Genomic DNA, 22,343 nt, shown 5'->3' with positions numbered 1-22,343 from the left:
CACCTGTCCAGGCGTGAGGCACATGCAAGCACCAGGACCACCAGCTACCACACGCACGGAAACAGTCCCCAGAATGACTCCCTATCTAAAAAAAGAGGCATGGCTTTTCTCCAGTGCATTTGTTTTTAATGTTTAACAAGCTGACAGGAGCGATTACTCAAAGGCTAACGGCCCACTTACTGGTTGCTCCAACACAAACAAATCGTCACCAGGCTGTCAGGACCTCGACAGGATCCATTCTACTCAAGACGCCTTAATGCATCGCCCGCATCTGCAACCACGCGTGCAGAGTGAGCCGTCCTCTCCAATACCTCAGCCCCCCAAAACAATTATTTGCTATGTTTTTATTAAAAGGTGGGAGGAAAGATCTTTCCTAAAAAATGGGCTGTGGGAAACAAATGAACACACAAGCTCAGGGTGAGTTTAGAGTGCTCATAACCAGGTCACCATCTGCTTTTGCTTCTTAATCAGATAAAGGGTCTCCTCTGAACCATTTGTGCTCTCAGCCAAGTTGTCTGTAAAGATGTCCGTGCCTTCGAGCACTAGGCAATAGAAAAAGTAAATCCAATTGGAGCCCATGTTAGGAAACATTCTGGAACACATCACAGGACCAAACCACAGCCCCTCTGGAAGGAACACGTTTGTTCAAGTGTTTGCAGAAGTACAAAGCCAGCTCAAGTTTTCAGAGACTTACTGTTGATCTTCCTTGAAACTCTGGGGTGGGTCTGGCAGCAGGTTTGATACTGAGACAAGACTGGCCTGTTGCGGTTATCCTACTCATGAAAGTCTCCAAAGGGGACATGTGTACCTTGTCATCTCTGACCTGAGTGGGAGCTTGCCTTGCTCTGCTTTCTCATGCTCTTGCTTTCTGGCATCCATGGCCCTCTTGAGACACTAAACAGAGTCACCAAGCCCCTCCGAGTGGGATGCAGCATCTGACTTCACAGCTGTCACTGTATGCTCAGAGTGTCACAACAGCTTAGGACAGATCAGGGAAAGTCACTTTTGACGAACATATTAGGAGAGTCAGTCATCATTAACATGCCAAAGCTAGGTGGCCTCCACCTGCTTGTCCCCAGTGAGCCAAGCCTGGCTTTCCAGCCTTTGATTAATGGATGGTATCGGCAGTCAGGAGCCTCTCACATGATGGAACGGCTGTACCCTTCCAAGGCAATTGTGTCTTTTGCTGAAAGGTAATGAAGAGTAAACATGGAGTTGAGATAAACTCAGCCAGACAAGAATCAAATGCCCCCTGTATCACCACGATTACTCATTTCTACAATTCTGAGAATTCAGCCCATGAAGGGGCCAAACAGCTCGTTTGTTTGCGAGACTTGATTAATAATTCTGCACTTTTGACTCAGCTCAATGCTTTCTTTGCATTTGTCCAGGTATTTGGAGAAGATAAGAATTAAATGGGAACTGAAAGGTATGATACAGACATATTCACACACATACCCTGTAGTGTCTCCCTTTGACGCCCTTCAGATTGGCAGATGTCACACTGATCAAGGCAACAGATGATCTGGTTTACGTTTCAAAAAATGTCCTGCAGTCACTGAGGTCTGTTAAATTATTTCATCAAATTAGTGCCTGTGATTCAGAGGGGGGAGGAAAAAATGTAAATGTTAACCTAGGCTAGCAAGCCAGGTGGGCATGCTTTGTCTTCAATTTGTTTTTCAGGAGATGAGATTCTATCTCTCCCAGTAAAGGTCAGATACCTCCCCCTTGTGGTTCAAGGTAACTGGTTCAATCCGGTTACAACCTGTGCTCAGGTGTTCCACTTGCTTCACAGGTAGGTCACGTGACAAGCGAGAAGCTGAATTTATCACAAATCCCATTGTCCTCAAGTTAGAATGAACCACAGCAAATATAAGACCTTGACACCACAGAGGAGAATTAATGAACAATGGGAAGAGGAGTAAACAAATCACTAATTTCCCCTGGAAAATTCAGTGTTGCTGTACTGGTTATATTATTATAATGTTTTATTTGAATTATTAAGAACTGTGCAATGTCTAGAAGTAAAGGAAACAATAAAAGGATTTATTCGGGAATATATAAAGAGTGTCTACAAATCAATAAAATAAAATACTCACAAATTAGTAGAAAAGAAGCAAATTAACAGGCAGTACCTAGAGAAGAAATCTTATAGCCAATTACCTACCTCATAAAAAACTTAATGTCATTGGCAGCCAAGCAAAAACTAATTAAAACCATAATTAAATATTATTTTTCAGCCAATAGATTGGAAAGTTTTTAAAGTATTGCAAAAATGTGGAAAACTGGTAGTATGATATAGTTTTGATGGAAGTATCCCTTGTAAAACATTTATTGAGTGCTACTTGTTGGTGTCCATCAAAAATTTAAATTCCCTTTGATCTATTAATTGGACTTATAGAAACTCTCGTTAAAGAATATTAACTCAAAAGTTAAAGTTCTAAGTATAAGTATATATTGGTTGCCACGTTTGATATGGTAATAAATAGTAGATATAAATGTCTGTCACTAGGACAGCGGTGAAGTAGATCGTGACACAACCCTACCGTGGAAAGAGTTATTGAAGAATGAGTTAATGGTGCATATGCTGTCCTGAAAATGTACACTCACATCATTAGGTGAAAAAGCAAATTTTAAGGAAAAAGTATGTTTAATATGATCCTAAGAGTATTATAAAATTTGTATGCACATATTTATATGCATGTGTAGGTAAATACAGAGAAATGGGGTAAAATGTGCATGAAACGAGACTATCGGTGGAAAGAGAGGGAGAATTTCCTGGTTTACATGATATACACGTACAGTGATCGACCCGAGTCAGACTGCGTCCCAAATTCAAAATTACTTGTGTAATAAAAGCAAAAGTCTGACAGGGAAAAAGAAAAAAACCCAGCATGGGCAATGGGATGGGTAGCCTTACCAAATGAGGCTGAGCACAGCGTCCTCCCGTGAGATCTTGTCGCCCGGATGTCACATTTAGACCCCTGATCAGAAAAGGGACACACTGGTGAGTAGAGCTGCTGCGTGTTTTCTGTCTCCTTCTTTCTCTCTCTCCAACGTTCTGTGAGTGGTCACAGTATATCAGGCACTAGGCATCCATTAAGGAATTACTCAACGTGACGCCTGCTTCCATGCTCTTGATAAGATAACACTGGGAAAGGGGCACCTGGGTGGCTTATTCAGTTAAGTGTCTGCTTGGGCTCAGGTCATGATCTCAGGGTCCTGGGATCAGGCCCTATGCCTGGCTCCCTGCTCAGTGGGGAGTGTCCTCTCGCTCTCTCTTTCTCAAATAAAAAAATAAATAAAATATTTCTTTTAAAAAAAGATAACATTCGGAAGGATTTTTTTTAATTAGAAAATACCAGATATTATTTATTTTTTAAAAAATATATTTATTTATGATAGAGAGAAAGGCAGAGACACAGGCAGAGGGAGAAGCAGGCTCCATGCTGGGAGCCCAACTCGGGACTTGATCCTGGGACTCCAGGATCGCACCCTGAGCCAAAGGCAGGTGCCAAACCACTGAACCACCCAGGGATCCCCAGACATTCTTTAAAGGAGCCGAAGATGCTCCAGTAATAGAAATGTTGGGAGGGCTTTGCTGGTACTGCGCATGTCTGTAAATGCATCTCTGAGACGATGTGTATTAGTTTCATAGGTGGCTTAAAACAACAGAAATGTATTCCTTCAGGGTTCTGGAGCCATAAGCTTGAAATAAAGGGTTGGTAGGGCCCCCTCCCTCCAAAGGCTCAAGAGGACCATCCATTCTTTGCCTCTTCCAGTTCCTCGTGGCCCTGGGTGTCCCTCCTGGGTACCACGCTCTAGTCTCGGCCTGTGCCCTTACATGTGTGTCCTCTCCGCCACGTCCCGTAAAGAGCCTTGTAATTGCACTTAAGGCCCTCATCTGGAGATCCTTAACATCTGTAAAGACTTTATTTTTCCTTTTTTTTTAAGTTTTTATTTTTTATTTAAGCTCAATTTGCCAACATATACAAATGAGGTGGCATTCACACGTTCTGGAGGCCACCACTTAACCCACCACAGATGGCACTTAAGGGAAGAACTAAAAGGCGTGTAGAAGACAGACTCTGTGAGGAGTACATGTGTGTGCATCAGCGTGTGTGCGTGCATGCCTGTGCTGGGGGGGGAGACCTATGCATTCCAAGCAGATGCAGAGGTGTCTGGATGTGCACTCTGTGAGGACCCTGTAGGCAGAAAAAGGGAGGAAGGGGGGGGACTGGGAAAGACGCGCAGCCCGAGTGAAAGACGGTGATGCCACGGGCAGGGGGTGCAGGGAATACAGTTCAGAGAGCCATGTGAGACATAGTATTGGCCTCCAGACTTGTGCTTGAAGACAGGGAGGAAGAGAGAAGATGAAACCAGCAATGATACCCCATCTTTCGCCTGGTGCAGAATATAAGGGAGACTCAGGTTTTGTGGGAGCGGGGAGGGGGTTGGCAGCAAAAGTTTACTCGGCATGAAAGCGTAGCCTTTGCTAACTAACCAACTGGAGGAAATGTGATTGCGACAAACACAGAAGATGAAGAAAATAATCAAGGTACATTTTTTAAAACCCTCCCATGATTAATGGATGAAAACTCACTAATAGATAATTAATTCACAAAAGGAGAAATACGAGTGACAGATAGTTAACGGAAACATATTCAGCATCATTCCTAAGTTTAAAAATTGTAAATTAAAATATTTAGTATTATCGTACTACATGAACCAAGGTTTGTAAAACAAACACCGTGACGATCGGAATGTAACAAATGAACCCCTGCTTGCGCTGCACTGACTGTGAAATTTGGGACAAATTTTCCAAAGGCAATTGGGCCCAGTGATTCTGATTTTTGAGACCTACCCTGAGTCACTCAGAAATGCAGTTAAGCATTTGTGAACAAAAATTATGCCTCCACATCACGAAGACTCAGAAAGGCCTTTACACCAACATCGGAGACATAGTTAAATAAATTATCAAGTGGCATAATATGAAATATTGTTCTGCATTAAACTACACTTTATAAGAATTTTATTAACTTTATTTATTTATTTATTTATTTATTTATTTATTTATTTTAGATTTTAGGATTTCTTTCTTTTTTTTTTTTTTTAAATTGAAGTTCTATTTGCCAGCTTCTAGTGTAACACCCAGTGCTCATCCCAACACGTGCCCTCCTCAGTGCCCGTCACCCAGGTGCCCCATCTCCGCCCCCGCCTCCCCTTGCACAACCCTTTGTTCGTTTCCCAGAGTTAAGAGTCTCTCATGGTTTGTCTCCCTCTCTAAGTTTTCCCACTTAGTTTCCAACAATTTTAAATAACATGGAAACACTGTATAAGGTTTAGCAGAACAAGACAGGATATAAAATTTTATATGTGAAAAAGCGCACCATTTAAGAAGTATCCCAGAAAGAGGTAGGAAGAAAACAGGCCAATATGAAAACAACGATCACTTCTTTTATTTTTCTGTTCTTCACCAATTTTCCTTCAGTGAGAGGGACCAGGCAAAAGCTGAGAAGGCGAGGTGTGTTCCGTAGAAGCAGGGCTTCGTGGAATGATCTTTCCTGGGAGTGATTCTTTACGACTGACAATGGTCTGGTCTGGAAGTGAATCTCTCTCCCTCTTTGGGGGTCTGCTCCCCCCCAGCCCAGGGTTCTCTGGCACTAAAATGCTTCACGGGACCAAGCTTCTGAGCCAAGCTCAGCCTTCCCTCACCACCTCTTTCTCGTCTCCGTACCAACCACCCACCCTCTTCAGAACTCTATGGGGGAAAAAATAAATAAATTTGATTCATAGCGGAATAAAGCAAACTCTGAAAACTGAAGAACCATTCTTGGGTTGGAAGTGGTCTTGTCTTCCTAATGCTTCTTGCAACTATTTGACTGGGTTCTAAGAGCAGCTCTGATGGCAGAAAACCTTAAGAGTTGCTTAACCCGCAGTCCAGATGGAGAGGAGGATGTGCCACCTCTGTGGCTGGGGATGAATCGCCAGGCAAGTACAATATATGCATCTTTCTAATATGGTCCCTTCTCAATCTGGGATGGGCCAAGACTCCACAACCAGATTCTTAGGTCAGTGTGAGCGCTGGCTGAGCGCAGTGCTCATCGACTTCTGTTTGACATGGAATTGCAATCCTTGGTTTTTCCATTGGTTTGGTTTCTATGTATCTCTTGACTAACTCATCTCCAAATCTCTACACGATGTACAAAACTGCTCAATACAGTCAAAGAACGTGGGTGCTCTGTGGCTTTTAGTTTTCCACCTTGCTGGTTGGTGTCAATGGCCCTCTACTCTCACTTGGTCACCCTGGCACAGGTGTGGTCCAGCCTCTCCCGCGCCATCATCACCGGGCGGTCCCCTCCTCCTTGCATCTGTGTGAGACTTCCGGTCCTTGCAACTCACATATTTATTCCCTTTCATTGTCCTCATGCTCGTCTCGTGCAGCATATCCTGTAGTAGTAAAGTGCTGACACTTTGCATGTCTGCAAATGTCTGTATTCTACTCTCTTTCTTGATTGATGGTTTCTCTGGGTGCCGGATATAAATCGAAGAACAACTTTTCTCAGAATTGCAAAGGCATTATTCCATTTTCCTGTAGCTTCTAGTGCTGCTGTCCATGGCATTCTCAATCCATGTGCTTTGTAAGTGATTTCTTTTTTTCCTCCCGAGGAACTTTTAGGGTATTTGTCTCTAGTGTGTGCAATGCCATGATAATATCACTCAGTGTGGGGCCTTTTTCCTTCCATTGTGATGGACACTAGGCGAATCCTTTTAGTTTTAAAACGTATATGCCTTGTTTCGGAGAAATTTTCTGCAAGTGTTTCATTGAAGATTTTCTTCTCTCCTCTTCCTTTGGTGTCTCTGTCTGCAAGCCCTCTTACTTAGATGTTGTATCTTCTGGGCTGAGCCTTTCATTTAAAGAACTTTTCTATTATTGGTCCCTTGGTCTTTTTGTTCAACCTTCTGGGAAATGTCCTCAAATCTGTCTTCCATTCCTTCTACTGAATTACTAAGTTTTTATTCCAAAGAGCTGTTCTCAATTTTTCTCTTCATGTCTCTGGTTTATGGGGACGTAAAGCAAGCAGTCATCTTGGGAATAGTTACACCCCTTTTCTCTTCCCCAAATAGTTTTGGTCCAGGAGTACTCTGCAATGTGAATGATGCACCAAGAGCTATTTTCTGTTACTTGTCGTGTCAAACGACACAGCAGGTTTGAGAACTGGCATTACTACATCAGCCTCCTTTCTATGTATTTGCTTGCAGGTGGATATACTCAGCCAAACCCCACTCCCAAAGCCCAAACAAGTGACAGAGAGATCAGCGCATGTCTCACGTTGTTGGAACACATGCACAGGCTGGAAGAGTCACTCACCACAGTCTTATCTAGTTTCTTCAATGAGATTCCTGCCAGATGCCTTGGCTAAATGCATTGTCTCTACACACTGTGGGCAGAGGGAAACAGGTCATCTTCCAGAAAAACAGAGCCCCGTAGCAACGGAGAGCAGCCAGTGGATTCATGGCCGGAACAGGAAAGGAACATCATACGGGCCCGGTCCCTCCTGACTCCTAACTCACCACTCTCAGATGCTGTGGCCCCAGGCAGAGAAGCTGACCTGACTGATTACGGAAGATAAATTAAACCTCACTCCTCCAGCCGTGGGGCTCTGTTCCCCAGGCCGCTGTGGCCCTTCCTTCTTCTCTGCCTCTGTCTGGGTTTGGATCCTTGTCAGGGTTCCTTATCCCCTAATAGTGTAGATAATAGTAATGATAGTAAAATATATCAATTTGAGCATTTGCAGCTATGAGGTACTAACTACACTTGAAGAATTCCAGAGAATTCCTAAAATAACCTCTTTGATGGGATGCTGGGGTGGCTCAGTGGATGAGCATCTGCCTTCGGCTCAGGGCGTGATCCTAGGGTCCTGGAATCGAGTCCTGCATAGGGCTCCCTGCAAGGAGCCTGTGTCTGTGCCTCTCTCTGTGTGTCTCTCTCATGAATAAATAAATAAAATCTTAAAAAAAATAAAATAATCTGTTTGAGGTAGGTGACATTATACATATTTTATCCATTATAATTGGAAGCTCAGAGAGTTTAAATGACTTGCCCAGAGTCATTCACTCATATGTGTGGTTCATCTATTCTGACTTGCTTTATTTCTGTTTCCAAAACCCCAACTTTGGGATCCCTGGGTGGCGCAGCGGCTTAGCGCCTGCCTTTGGCCCAGGGCGCGATCCTGGAGACCTGGGATCGAATCCCACGTCGGGCTCCCAGTGCATGGAGCCTGCTTCTCCCTCTGCCTGTGTCTCTGCCTCTCTCTCTCTCTCTCTCTGTGTGGCTATCATAAAATAAATAAAAATTAAAAAAAGATGGAGTTTTATAAATAAAAATTAAAAAAAAAAAAACAAACAAACAAACAAAAAAAACAAAACCCCAACTTTGTGTAAAGTGGCCAGGTAACAGAGCAGAAGGACACTAAATGGGAAACAATGTATCCAATATGGCTAAGAAATAATAATAATTACAAAAAGCACAGCAGCACATTTTTAAAAGCTCACAATTTACCTATTTCCATTCTTCAGACTGGATTTCAGTGGGGGAGAGCCTCATTTCACATGCCTTGTGCTGGAGTAAAACGAGAGAATTGGCATTGCAGATTACTCAAGATGATAGCTCCCTATGGACATGAAAGACTCCTTTATTGGAAGAAATAAAAAGAAAATGACCCAAAATCACAACCCTAGAATTATAACCTTATTCAAAAGCTATAAAGCAGTACCAGTTATCTGTTAAATTCACGCATACTTAAAAATTCAATAATGACCGTGTTGTGAATACTAACTTCAAAAAATGATCAGATGTGTCTAATGAATGCGTTTTTGTGTGAAAGGGAAAGATAAATGGCACTTTATTGCAATAGATTAGAATTGATTCCTATCAGGATTTTCCAGAATATTCCTGATTTAAAACAGCTCATCTCAATGCCAGAATATATCCTAATTTTTTATTAAAAAAAAAAAAAAAGGTTACTATGACTTTAAAATCTGAAGGTCTTTTTATCTGTGATCACAACGCATCCCTATCAAGAAAGGAGACCACTATTATCACCTTCATTTTGATGAAACAGAGAGAAAGAAGGTAATCGCTCACTTAGGCCCCTTGCCAGGAGCAATAGAAGAAATGGACCTACACTTTCTGCTGGCTTGCCAGTGTTTTTCCACCAGAGTACTGCATGCAATGGCTGCAATCATAAAAAACATTATTGATTTGGGGTTGTAGAATTGATATTCATGCCTCATCCTCACACTGAGCATAAAAATGATCAAAAACATACTTGAAGATACTCCCTTCCCTCTGTTTTTCCTTTCTACTTTGTACCCTCTGGGGTAACATAATTAGACACCAGAGTCAAAAGGAGGATGAGGGTGTAAGCAGAGGTTGCAACTGGGGAAAAGCAGGAAAAACCTAATATGCTAAAATACTTGAACTCCCTTTTTCATGCAATAAATAATATGATTATAAGAAAGCATACAATGTCGAATTGAAAGGACTTGATATTAGAGGTTTTTGTTTTCATTCCTGGGTCAGCATATGACAAGGGAAGTGCTAATCCACAGGATCCTAGAGCACACAAAGGCCAAACCAGTCGTGGTCTTGGGGTGGGGGTGGGGTGGAGGGTGGGGGGATGCTCCCGGAGAGCCCTGCATGCATCCCCCTCCCCCAGGGCTGGCCTCAGCTGAGGAGGGTTGCACTAGGAAGGCTGGAGGGGCCTTTTCTTTTCGCTCCAGCCATCTCACAACCCCAAATCTGGGTAGTGGGGGTACCCAGGGCCCACATGCAGAGCCTACCAGTTCACAACGAATGAATTTGTCACTGGAGAATATTGACAGCTGACAAATTATATAAATAGCTTTCCTGTTGCAGTTGGGAAAAGTGAACAAGTAGTTAACCCTGCTTCTAATATCATTACAGGTTTTTAAAAATGAGTTTTTGTTTTTTTTGTGGTTTGTTTTTGATTACAGGAACCCGAGAAATTATTCTGGGAAACTTCTCCCCAGCCGGAGCCAAAAGGTGAGGGTCACCTCAACCGAAATCACAGTGTTCTCCGGGCGCGTGAGAGAGTGACAGGGCCTTCGTGGAACCAAACGTTGGAAATCGGGATCATCTGTGCAGGGAAACTGAGGCCTCCCGCAGGACATCACCGGTTGGGGGTCTCTTTCACTCTTGGCATCACATATGCTTCCTTACACGGAAATGCAAAGCAGAGGCTGTTTCTACGCCTCTGTCCACACCCGAAGTGTGACACGTCAGAATTACAGGCAGTTGGAACCATGGGCTTTCTGTGCATGAGATGGGAGAACTCAGAAACATGCAAATTTCCTCTCTGATTCTTCAGCTCCTCCCTCCTCGCCAGAGAAAATATAGGGCTAGACCAGGACTGATTTTCCTAAACAGCGTGTGATTAAATACTCACGTGGTGTTTGCCTTAGCGGCATGTTCCTCCGTATCAAAACACACATAGGAAAAAAAAAAAAAAACACACATAGGTTCTCTTGTCGTGTTATTTCTTCCCTCCTCCCTTCCTCCCTCCCTTCCTCCCTTCCTCCCTCCCTCCCTTCCCTCTTTCCCTCCTTCCTTCCTTCCCATCTTGCTTCCTCCTATCCCTCCTTCTTTCCTTCCCTGTTTCCTTTTCCTTCCTTCCTCCCTTCCTTCCCTCCTTCTTTCCTTCCCTGTTTCCTTTTCCTTCCTTCCTTCCTTCCTTCCTTCCTTCCTTCCTTCCTTCCTTCCTCCCTTCCTTCCCTCCTTCTTTCCTTCCCTGTTTCCTTTTCCTTCCTTCCTTCCTTCCTTCCTTCCTTCCTTCCTTCCTTCTTTTCTTCTTTTTCTTTCATTTTCTAATGGAAAGCAGACGCAGCTTTCCATCCAAGCCAGGGCCTGCCATCTAGGATGTTCTGCACCAGGGAGCACTGCTGGTTGTGCTGTGTGAGTCGCTACCAAGCCCAGCAAGACCCAGAGGTCTCGGGCACAAGACCAGGGGCGGGTATGCATGCCCGCTACCGCACAGAGAGAGCAGGGGGGAGTCAACAAGGTCACCAGGGTGCCCGCAAGCACACGCCTGGCCCATCCTGCCCTGTCAGCCAGGCAGCAGCCCTGGGGCCCAGCACCCTGGGCAGTGCAGACCGCCCAAGGCCACACCCGGGCAGGGTTCAAGCAGCTTCCTCCCGCTGCCCCAACAGTCTTGGGGCTTCTTGAATGGGGGGATTGCTTTCCAGCCCATTGTTCTGTGCAGACACTTATTAACCCGACTGCACTGAGAGCAGGGGATCTCATCCATATCTATCGACCAGCAGTCGGTCGTGCAGTAACCGCCCCGCTCGGATCAATGCAGCCTGTAAAGCAGGCCTCCCCACCAGCAGTGCCCTTTTCTCTGGCCATTGATGTGCTTGTCTGTGCTTGTCGGGATGTGGGAGAGGCTGGAGGGAAGGTGAGCTGTCGTGTCCAGGGTTTACGGTTCCCCGAAAGGCCCGGTGAGAGCAGAGCTGCTTTCATGACAACCCTCTGCCGTTGCAGGAAATGTTAAGCAACTTTCAACAAATAAACACACTGTGTGGAACAAAAATAGAAGACTCTGGCCATGGTTCCCGGATCGTGAATCACAATAATCCTCTGGCCAGGCAAGAACTGACATAGGCAGCTCCTGAGATCTTGAACCTTTCCCATGTCTGTGACATCAAAACCCATTCCACAAATCTGGCTTTATTCTTGAACCGGATTTTATACATGCCTATCTGTAAGCGTAGAGTGGTTGGTTACCTTTGACTTCTTTGTATCCTGGGGGCATTTTTCTTGAACAAAAACATTACTGGGAAGTAACCAATGCCTGTATTTTACTTATGTCGATCAATTCTTTTTTTTAATTTTAATTGTCCCTAAAACAATTAAATTTTTTTGATGCATTTAAGGAATCCATCTGGGAACTCGTGATTTTTAAAGTAATCCTAAATAAGCCAGGTCCAAATCTAGTCAATTTTGTCCTCCCATGATTGGTTGAAAGGAAGGGAGGGAGGAAGGGAGGAAGGGAGTCAAAATGATTTTATTTTATTATTATTTTTTTCTTTTAAAGAAAGCCAAAGCTAAGAGAGGCGGGATGCCCCCCTGGGCTTGCTGAGGATTCACTGCTGGGGAGGCCTGGCGGCTGGGAGGCAGAGATCTGCTTTTCCCCTGCTTGCAGGGGTTGCTGACAACCTTCCAATGAGAAAGGGTCCTTCTCTGTGCACATGGGAATACTTAGCATTGAAGCTTTCAAAAGAGAAAAGGGAGCGACCCTGACTCTCATACTCAGGTGGCCCTGCAGGGGCAGCTGGGCTGTCCGCCCCTCCCCCTTGGCACTCAGAAGCCCCGCCCCCAGCTCCCCACCCCCACCAAGCATGCGCACACCCCTCTATGACCTTCCAGCATCTGAAAGTGTGCCTTCTGTGCCTCCCCTCCTAAGATCTCAGCTACATGCGATGATTTGAGCTGAATGCTGAGGAGGGAGCAGTGCACGGGGAGTGGCACCGCAATTACAGAGATTTGTCCACCTTAAATGCATGTGGCCAGACCATGGTTCACACCTCTGTACCACACACCTGCCCAGGTCAGATCACTCCCTTTAAGAGAATGTGAGCTTTGTTTCCAAATATCTTTCCACATAGATGTGAAATTTTACTGTGTGTGTGTATTCTTCTAATGGTATCATCAGACATATTTATAATTAAAAGGAAGCTCTGAACAGAGGCATTGGGTGGATTTTCCACAAAGAGCCTAAGGAGCCTGTCTTTCTGGTAAATTATGCAAGTATACACACTACAAAATTAAAAGGGGATCCAAAAGGGGAGGGAGATTGGTTTAGTTCTATTTAAAAGTAAACATTTTAGGGGCTCCTGAGTGGCTGGGTGGGTCAAGCATCCAACTCTTGATTTCGGCTCATGTCATGATCTCAGGGTTATGAGACTGAGCCCCACCTTGGGCTCTGCATGGAGCGTGGAGTCTTCTTAAGATTATCTCTCTCTCCCTCTGCCACTCCCCCTCTAAAAATATTTTTTAATAAATAAATAAAAATAAACATTTTATTTAATAGTAAAATATATGTTCTATATGTGCATGTACAACATAGGTAAATTAATTTCTATAAGAGCAGATGTTTTAAATGCTTAGATAATTTTCACAGTGAATTGCTAGTATTTTTTTAAAGTTAGGGAATGCATCTTTCCCAAAAAATACAATAAAATAAAATTTGGTACAAACTTGAAACATCCTTGCTTAATTACTGACATGATTTGTCAGTTCTAGGTTGGTCCAAACCAGGGTCTTCAAATTTTCTTGAAGGGTCAGAAACCAACCTGATTTTTCCAGGACCCAGATAGTAATATGATAGCTGTAAGTGGTATCTCACAGCTGTTGGTGTTGGAACAGAAACCATTCCTTGCTGGGCTCCTTTTTTCCCTCCTCTCTTCTTTCCTTCCCTACCTTCCTTCCTGGTCTGTCCTATTCAGGTGTATGTACAGAACAGAGAGTAATTCCTAGTGAACAGAGGTGCTTCCTATGTTAACCAAATGAATAAGTCATGCCTCTCATTTATGCCTTCAGATAGATAACACATAGATCCTGGGCTATGTCCTAGGGATGCACAGATCATCCCATCATAGCCCCTGCTTTGAAGAAACCTGCAGCCTGGAAAGGACAGAGGCAATCATGGCCCGTGTACACAACTTTATACCCAGTAGAACGTCTCACCCTCTTCCTCTCTACAATGAAGTTGTTTTTCAGGAATAAACAGTTGCAATCATCATGTTCTTGATTTATTTGCTAGTTTTAAAACAAGTAAAAGTTTTTTTTTAAGATTTTATTTATTCATGAGAGACAGAGAGAGAGACAGAGAGACACACACAGAGAGAGGCAGAGACACAGGCAGAGGGAGAAGCAGGCTCCATGCAGGGAGCTCGATGTGGGACTCGATCTCGGGACTCTGGGATCACGCCCTGAGCCAAAGGCAGACATTCAACTGCTGAGCCACTCAGGCATCCCTAAAACAATTAAAAGTTAAGTCAAAATTCAGATTTTGAATGATATCACTCAGACTTAATTAAATATTTCTTGAATGACCAAAAAAAAAGTGAATTTACAAACAAAACCGTCATGTCTTTGGTTGGTAGTGTTTCACTTGTAAACTTTAGAAACAAACCTAAAATTCCAAGTGGAGTTTGAAGCAACTCAATTTCTGTTTCTTTATCTTTCAAACCACTCAGCTCCACTGTCTACTGGAATGTTCCACTGAACCATAGGAAGATATAGAGATGCAAAGTGGGGGATGATTGTTGTTCCTAAAGTGAGTGCCCACAATCTGAGTCACTCTTATGTAACAGAGTCCAAGCGTGACAGGGTAACCATATAGCTGGGTGTTCTCATATGGAATACAATGTTTATCAAGAGTTAAAGATTAGGTTTAAAAAAAAAAAAAAAAAAAAGAGTTAAGTCATAAAAATATGTTAACTTGAAGTTTACAGATATGTTATTAAAACTCAACAATAACCAGAGTTGTCATTTACAAATGAGACTAACAAAATATAATTTGCCAGAGAGCCTATTTTACCACTGGCATTGCTTAGAATTTCCAGCATATCTTGATAATGAAAAGAAGGAAAGTCCATTCTATGACTATTTTGAATGCTCAGTTGACAATGCCTGTGCTGGTCTAATGCCTATTCTCACTACCCCAGACTTGATGTGCCACCTCAATCAAGCTAGCATAGAATCACAAGATAATATTATTTGATGTTGATTTGATGCTGATATGCTAACTACCCCCTTAGAGTCACTGCCACCTTCAAATATGGGTCTAGGAGTCAGAACGCAAGATACTTCCAGGGTATGTCCCCATGGGAAACAAGAACACGTGATACCATCTTCTTCCTAACCAAGTGTTCCCATCCTGTGTGGGTCTTCTTGGGATCTGAATTCACCCAGAGTGACAGAGAGTGCCGTGCACACAGATGCACCATGTTGATGAGTCCAGGTATTATGAAGAACTGTGCCATTCAATTTCTTAGGACTCAATGAAGCTACTGAATGGTCCAGATTGATTTCATTGTTGGGGGTTTTCTGAAAACTCTCACAGGGGCTTCATTCTGTTCTGTACACTTCAAAAGCCTCTAAAACTCTTAGTGATGAGACGGAGAGTTTCCCGCCATCTACAAGCTGGACGGGTGCTTATAGGACTATAATGTTGCCAGGCACTGTTCTAGTCGTTGTATGTCAACAATGTATATCCCAATAAGCCTGTAAAGTAGCCACTACCTATATTCCTGTTTACAGAGAAACACAGAGAGGCCAAATAACGTGTGCAAGCTCCCACAGTGAAGAAATGACTGAGCTGGAACTCAACCCAAGAAGTCTGGCTCCAAAGTCTGTGTTATCACCAGATATGACTGTGAAGTATCATGTGGAGAAACACAAAAGCAAAGCAGCTAATCTTGAGAGATGAAAAGTGTGTTTGGAGTTCCATTACTTAAGTATGTTACTTATTTATTTCTACTGTCTGTCTGTTATAGGATCCCCTTTGGCTGTATAAATGAGTTCTCCTGGTGAAATTTTTATCTAGAGAGAGAAAATCGTATTTTTGACTACCTACCATGTGTCAGGTACCAAGCCAGGAGACTGATACATGTCATTGCATTTAATTATCCAAACAAACCTGTAAACCAGGTACAGTAAATCCCTGGTTTTGTTTTGTTTCATCCTGTTTTGTTTTCCATTAGGAAAATCAAAATTCAAAAAAAGTCAGTGATTTGCACAAGGTTTCGCTTTCTATAGCTGGTTGAGAAATGGAAACTACTCTGGAACTTGGGCACACCTGGTTGGCTCAGTCAGTGGAGTATGTGACTTTTAATCTTGAGGTCAAAGTTCGATCCTCAGATTGGGCATAGAGCTTACTTGTGGTTTATGTATACAATGGAATATTACTCAGCCATTAGAAACGACAAATACCCACCATTTGCTTCAACGTGGATGGAACTGGAGGGTATTATGCTGAGTGCAGTAAGTCAATCGGAGAAGGACAAACAGTGTATGTTCTCATTCATTTGGGGAATATAAATAATAGTGAAAGGGAATATAAGGGAAGGGAGAAGAAATGTGTGGGAAACATCAGAAAGGGAGACAGAACATAAAGACTCCTAACTCTGGGAAACTAACTACGGGTGGTGGAAGGGGAGGAGGGCGGGGGGTGGGGGTGAATGGGTGACGGGCACTGAGGGGGGCACTTGACGGGATGAGCACTGGGTGTTATTCTATATGTTGGTAAATTGAACACTAATAAAAAATTAATTTATTAAAATAAATAAATAATAAATAAATAAATAAATAAATAAATAAATAAATAACAAAAGAAAAGAAGGAAAGGAAAGGAAAAAGAAAAGGAAAGAAGTTACTCAGGAAATTAAACTCATGTTTCTCCAGGCAAAAGACAAAAAAAAAACCTCTGAGTTGTAAGATCATTTCATGGCTTTGGAGTCAGAAGGCGTAGATTAGAGCATAGGATGGTCACAATCACCTTTTCTCTACAAACCCTGGATGCTGGCACCGCTCTGCCCACAGCCTCCTCCTTAAATCAACACTGCTGACAGGACCACACTTGAAGGGTCACTGCAGTGTCGCAGGTGAGCCAGGAGATATCCCAACATGAAGGGCTTTGCCCCATGGGTCCTATAGTAACGAGTTTTAAGTTGATCAGATGGGAACTTTCTGGAATATGTACTGCAAATACATATTTGTACTTGGGGGGCGGGGGCGGGGGTGGATTCACCAAATCATGGTGCGAGGCAAATGATGTACCTAGTGTGAGGGTAAGTGCAATGGAAATGAGAGCCAGAGGGTTTAGGAGAAACCCAGAGGCAGCAGCAAGTTCCCTGGAGGCTGAACCTGCAAGACTCTCAGGTTCCTGATCCCACCCATAACAACCCATGCAATTTTTCTTTGTCCTGTGTACTCATGGTGATTTTAAAAATTAAGAAAATAACCCATTTATGGAAACTCACTTAGGGTTCTTACATATCTTGCACAAAGTGTTTACTTACTAATAGTTGCTATTAGTTTTTATATCACAAGGCATTCCTAAAACAGTTGTCATTCTTGTGAGCTTAATAATAGGATAATTTCTCAAAGTTACTGCAAGTTTAAGGCTGCTGTGTTAAAAATCTAAAAGCAACGCATTTGACATAGGAAAACCCCAAATGCAAGTACCATCTCTGCAGTTTCTATCTGCACAGGTTATTAAGAAGTACCTTCTGGATGTGGTACATACAGAGAACATAAAAAAATAGTGAAAGGGATTATAGGGGACAGGAGAGAAAATGGATGACAAAAATCAGAGAGGGTGACGGAACATGAGAGACTCCTAACTCTGGGAAATGAACAACAGGTAGTGAAAGGGGAAGTGGGGGTGGGGTGGGATGACTGGGTAATGGGCATTGAGGTGGGCACTTGATGGAATGAGCACTGGGTGTTATACTACATGTAAGCAAATTGAAATCCAATAAAAAATATACAAAAAAAAAAGTATCTTCTGAAGTTCTGCTTCTCCTTTCAAAAGAGAAGATAGTATATATCTCCTATCTAACATGTAGATTGAAGAACAAATGTCAAAGCAGACTTAAGGTTCTTTAGAAAAGTTAAAGTCTATCAAAATGAAAGTTTATTTTGTTATCTGCTATAGTGCAGTTATAATCATAAGGAACGAGATGGGGCAAAGAAGATACAGTCCAGAGCATCAGAGAAGTCCTCTCTGACTAAGTAAACTACACGTGAAACATGAAGGATAGATATGTAGGTGAGAAGAATTCCAGACGTATGGAGTTGGCATACAAATGGGAGCAGTGGTAGGCTGGCGTGAGATGAGACTGGCTTGAGAACCGATTATGAAGTCTTCAGGAATTTTGCAAGCCAGTTGTTGAATGTAGCCATTGTTATAAAATACATTATATAAGGAAAGAAAATGAGTGAAAATATCAGTGATGGTGACAAAACATGAGAGACACCTAACTCTGGGAAACGAACAAGGGGTAGTGGAAGGGGAGGTGGGCAGGGGTTGAGGTGACTGGGTGATGGGCACTGAGGGGGGCATTTGGCAGGATGAGCACTGGGTGTTATGCTATATGTTGGCAAATTGAACTCCAATAAAAAAATTTTTAAAAAAATAAAGTTTTTAAAATAAAAAAAAAACGAACTTAGTAAACTCAACAGCAAAGAAACAAACAATCCAATCATAAAATGGGCAAAAGACAGGAAGAGAAATCTCACAGAGGAAGACACAGACATGGCCAACAAGCACATGAGAAAATGCTCCGCATCACTTGCCATCAGGGAAATACAAATCAAACCCACAATGAGATACCACCTCACACCAGTGAGAATGGGGAAAATTAACAAGGCAGGAAACAACAAATGTTGGAGAGGATGCGGAGAAAGGGGAACACTCTTGCATGTTGGTGGGAATGTGAACCGGTGCAGCCACTCTGGAAAACTGTGTGGAGGTTCCTCAAAGGGTTAAAAATAGACCTGCCCTACGACCCAGCAATAGCACTGTTGGGGATTTACCCCAAAGATACAGATGCAGTGAAACGCCAGGACACCTGCACCCTGATGTCTCTAGCAGCAATGTCCACAATAGCCAAACTGTGGAAGGAGCCTCGGTGTCCATCGAAAGATGATGGATAGAGAAGATGTGGTCTATGTGTACAATGGAATATTCCTCAGCCATTAGAAACGACAAATATTTGTTGTTTGCTTCGATGTGGATGGAACTGGAGGGTATGATGCTGAGTGAAATAAGTCAATCAGAAAAGAACAAACATTATATGGTCTCATTCATTTGGGGAATATAAAAATTAGTGAAAGGGAATAAAGGGGAAAGGAGAGAAAATGAGTGAAAATATCAGTGAGGGAGACAAAACATGAGATGAGGTGGGCAGGGGGTGGGGGTGACTGGGTGACGGGCACTGAGTGGGGCACTTGGTGGGATGAGCTCTGTGTTATGCTATATATTGGCAAATTGATCTCCAATAAAAAACAAATCTAAAAAAATTTACAATTAAATAAATTGTATTTTTAAAATGTGTTAAATACTCAAAACTCTGCAATTATTTTCAATATGTTTCTGTTACCTATTTTCTTTGGATTAATAATAATTGATAGTTCATAATTATTTTATGGTGGAAGTACAATGGGATGGGTGGCTTTGTATCTCTCCCCAATTCAGCATTCAGTGGGGTCACACTGCAGGTTGAAATCAGTCATGACAGGAGTATTTATACCATAAAATAGACAAACTACAAATCAAGGCTTAATTTATAGTCTAGATTTTTTTAAAAGATTTTATTGTCTTATTCACAAAAGACACAGAGAGAAAGGCAGAGTCATAGGCAGAGGGAGAAGCAGGCTCCCTGCAGGGAGCCGGATGCGGGACTCCATCTCATGACCCCAGGATCACGACCTGAGCCAAAGGCAGATGCTCAACCACTGAGCCACCCAGGTGCCCCATTTATAGTCTAGATTTAAGATTATGTTGATTATTTCGATTTTAAAAAAGTGTGCCTGTCAATAACTGTCACATTGTGAGTAGCACAAAAGATTAAGGTAATATTCTTTCAATAATTGAAAACTGATCTAGTTCAGCAAAGAAGTCACTCATGCTTGACAAATGAGTGGAGTTCCAATAGACATTTTTGTTGTATATTCATGTTGCCACTATATTCATTTATCAATGTTGTGAGCAACTTCTTTGCTGCATCAGATAGTAATCAAACATTTATTCATGGATCGATTTAGTCAATTATGATTTGATAGTAACCATCGGCTGGTGATGAGTACCAGAGATTGGCAAATATCAGTGAACATAGTCTGGGAGAATCAACTAGCAAAATGGAATTTATGATAAATATTATTGCATATTTTATTATTTGCAAATTGTGAATTTTAAAATAAATTCATATGCACCCATACACACATACATATACATTTTTTTCCCCTAGGGAGCTAATCATAAGACCTTTCCCAGGATACTGGGTGGAAGATAGACTTCTATCACAGTATGGAAGGAAAAACCATAGGACAGGCATTGTGAAATAAATATAGAGAAAGGAGATGATAAGGAGAGGTGACACTGGTAGGAACCAAATCCTACAAGGAAGGTCTATCATAGGGACTATGGAAAGCCCTGAGAAGATTTTATGCAATGATGTGCAGTTGTCACATTTTTGCTGGAGAAAATTTTCCTGGATGCTATTGGAGACTAATTGGAGGAGACCAGGAGAGCATGAGAAAGGGTTGTTATTGGGTATTTCAGTATTCCAAATGAGACCTTATGGCAGCAAGTATTAGATGGTGGCAGGAAAATATACTCTGTATTAGGCAGAGGATGTAAGGCTCAGACGCTGTAACAAATAATTCCCAAATAGTTATTGGCTCACTAAAATAAAGGCTTATGCCTACTCACGACCCTGCAGTGAAAGATTTGGCAGGCAGTTTCCATGTGATGATTCAGGCATGAGACCTTCCATTTAGGGTCTCCAACGATGTGTACACTCTCCTGGTACTCTCATAATCTGAGAGAGTAAACTGAATAAAGGGAAATGAGAGAGCAAGGATGAAATAAGTGGCCAGAAATGGCTCGTGTCCCACTGCCCCCAGCTAATCACATTGTCCCACAGAACTGCACGGGGCCTACGAAGCTCAGCTTTCTTCTGTGCCCAGGAGGAAAATAAAGTGACTCCTCTCTGCTCAAGTTCGCTTTGTCAATGTCTTATTTCCTGATGGTTAAGAGACACTCAGATATCTGTTGATCTAATACACAAACGTGAGTCTCACAGCTCCCACATTGAAGAATTCACTAGAGAAACAGGAAGATGAGTCCTGGGAAGTTCACAGTAGAAGCAAAACCCTCAGATTTGGGTTTTATTTCATTCTTGCTCTTCTTTTTAACCTCTCTGTGACCTTCAGCAAACTGATTTTTCTTGTCTGAGGCTCGCTTTTGAAGCCATAAAATGGAGAAAATAATAGTGCATCTACTTGGAAGGTCTAAGGAAACCCAATAAGCAGAGGTAAGTACACATTGTAAGGTGTCAGCACTCATACAGGGGCCCGAAATGCACTGGCGGGGATACGGCACAGACTCCTAGGAACATGAACAACTGTAACTTTTGATTGGAAATATCCCTCTTGCTCTGCTGAAGCAGCAAGAAAAAAAAAAGCTGCTATTTGGCTTGTTTGGAGGGAGCATAACACAGAGAGGGGCCGTCTGCACAGTCCACACTCTCCCCAGCTCTGTGGCTCTTGCACGCACCGTCAACTACAGGGTGCCTATCACTGATAGGACTTCTGCAATTTCACTGAAATCAGAAAATACATTAATACATATTTCCTAGATGCTGCAGCTTCCTGGCTGACGGGTAGAGTTGGATCCTGTTTAAACAAACAAACAATTAACGTTTTATTTTTAAATTGCTTTTAAGTAACATAAAATTTAGTTGGCAACTGGTCTTTATCCAATTGGAAGAAAAGGCAAACTCTTTTTTTTTTAAATCAACAATGAATATATCAATAGAAACATGCTACCGTGTGCTTATTGCATATAATGTTTAGCACGAAGATAGCAAAGTTTAGAATCTTCATGACCCTCGCCCCCCCCACCAAAAACAAAGGATGCACTTCCTCTTCTCCTCCTTGTGTCTTCTACAAACCTACCTTTCTTGTCCACCTCGACCGTTTCCATCCCATCTACTTGTATGCCTGATAAATGACAAATTCCTATTCTCCTTTCAAGCCTCAGTTCTTAGTACCGATGACCTGGCGGATCTCTCCAGGCTGATTCCTAAAGCCCCTCCCCATGTATGGCACTCACACAAACCTTCATTAGAACAAGCACTACTGAGTAGCTCAGTGTTTGAATGCATATGTGACTCTCCTGGACTGTTAACCACCCAGAAGTAGGAGCTGTATGGTTTTCATCCCCTGATCTCTAGTTTCTACCGCATGCCCAGCATGCAGTAGATGCTTCGTGAATGTTCAGCAGCAGGAAGGAGGATTTCTATGATTGAGGGCATGTGGACCACCTGCCCCGTAGGCATCTCTGCAGTGTTGCACAGTGGATGGGCGGCTCACCTGTAACCCGGTGTCAGGCACCCCCATGTCCTTGGGCACCCACATTAGAGGCAGGGCCAGCACTCTGCTTCCACACAGCATCAACATGTGCACAGAACTCAGCTTCTTTGAATTCAGCGAAAAGAATCAACACCCCAATTCAGCAAGAAGTAAA

The 22,343-nt window shown here is 42.7% G+C and overlaps 1 long non-coding RNA gene across 1 annotated transcript; it reads right to left on the bottom strand.

Annotated features, from left to right (window-relative positions):
• Nucleotides 1-1,082: 1,082 nt before the first annotated feature.
• LOC121490453 lies at nucleotides 1,083-2,968 on the bottom strand. Its single transcript, XR_005987684.1, has 3 exons — nucleotides 2,921-2,968; nucleotides 1,459-1,593; nucleotides 1,083-1,186 (listed from the first exon to the last, which is right to left on the bottom strand). It is a non-coding gene; the product is annotated as an uncharacterized LOC121490453 (long non-coding RNA).
• Nucleotides 2,969-22,343: the final 19,375 nt, after the last annotated feature.

The sequence above is a fragment of the Vulpes lagopus genome, chromosome 5, assembly GCF_018345385.1.
Source record: "Vulpes lagopus strain Blue_001 chromosome 5, ASM1834538v1, whole genome shotgun sequence".
Taxonomy (NCBI): Eukaryota; Metazoa; Chordata; class Mammalia; order Carnivora; family Canidae; genus Vulpes; species Vulpes lagopus.
This window is presented reverse-complemented; position numbering and strand designations above follow the sequence as displayed.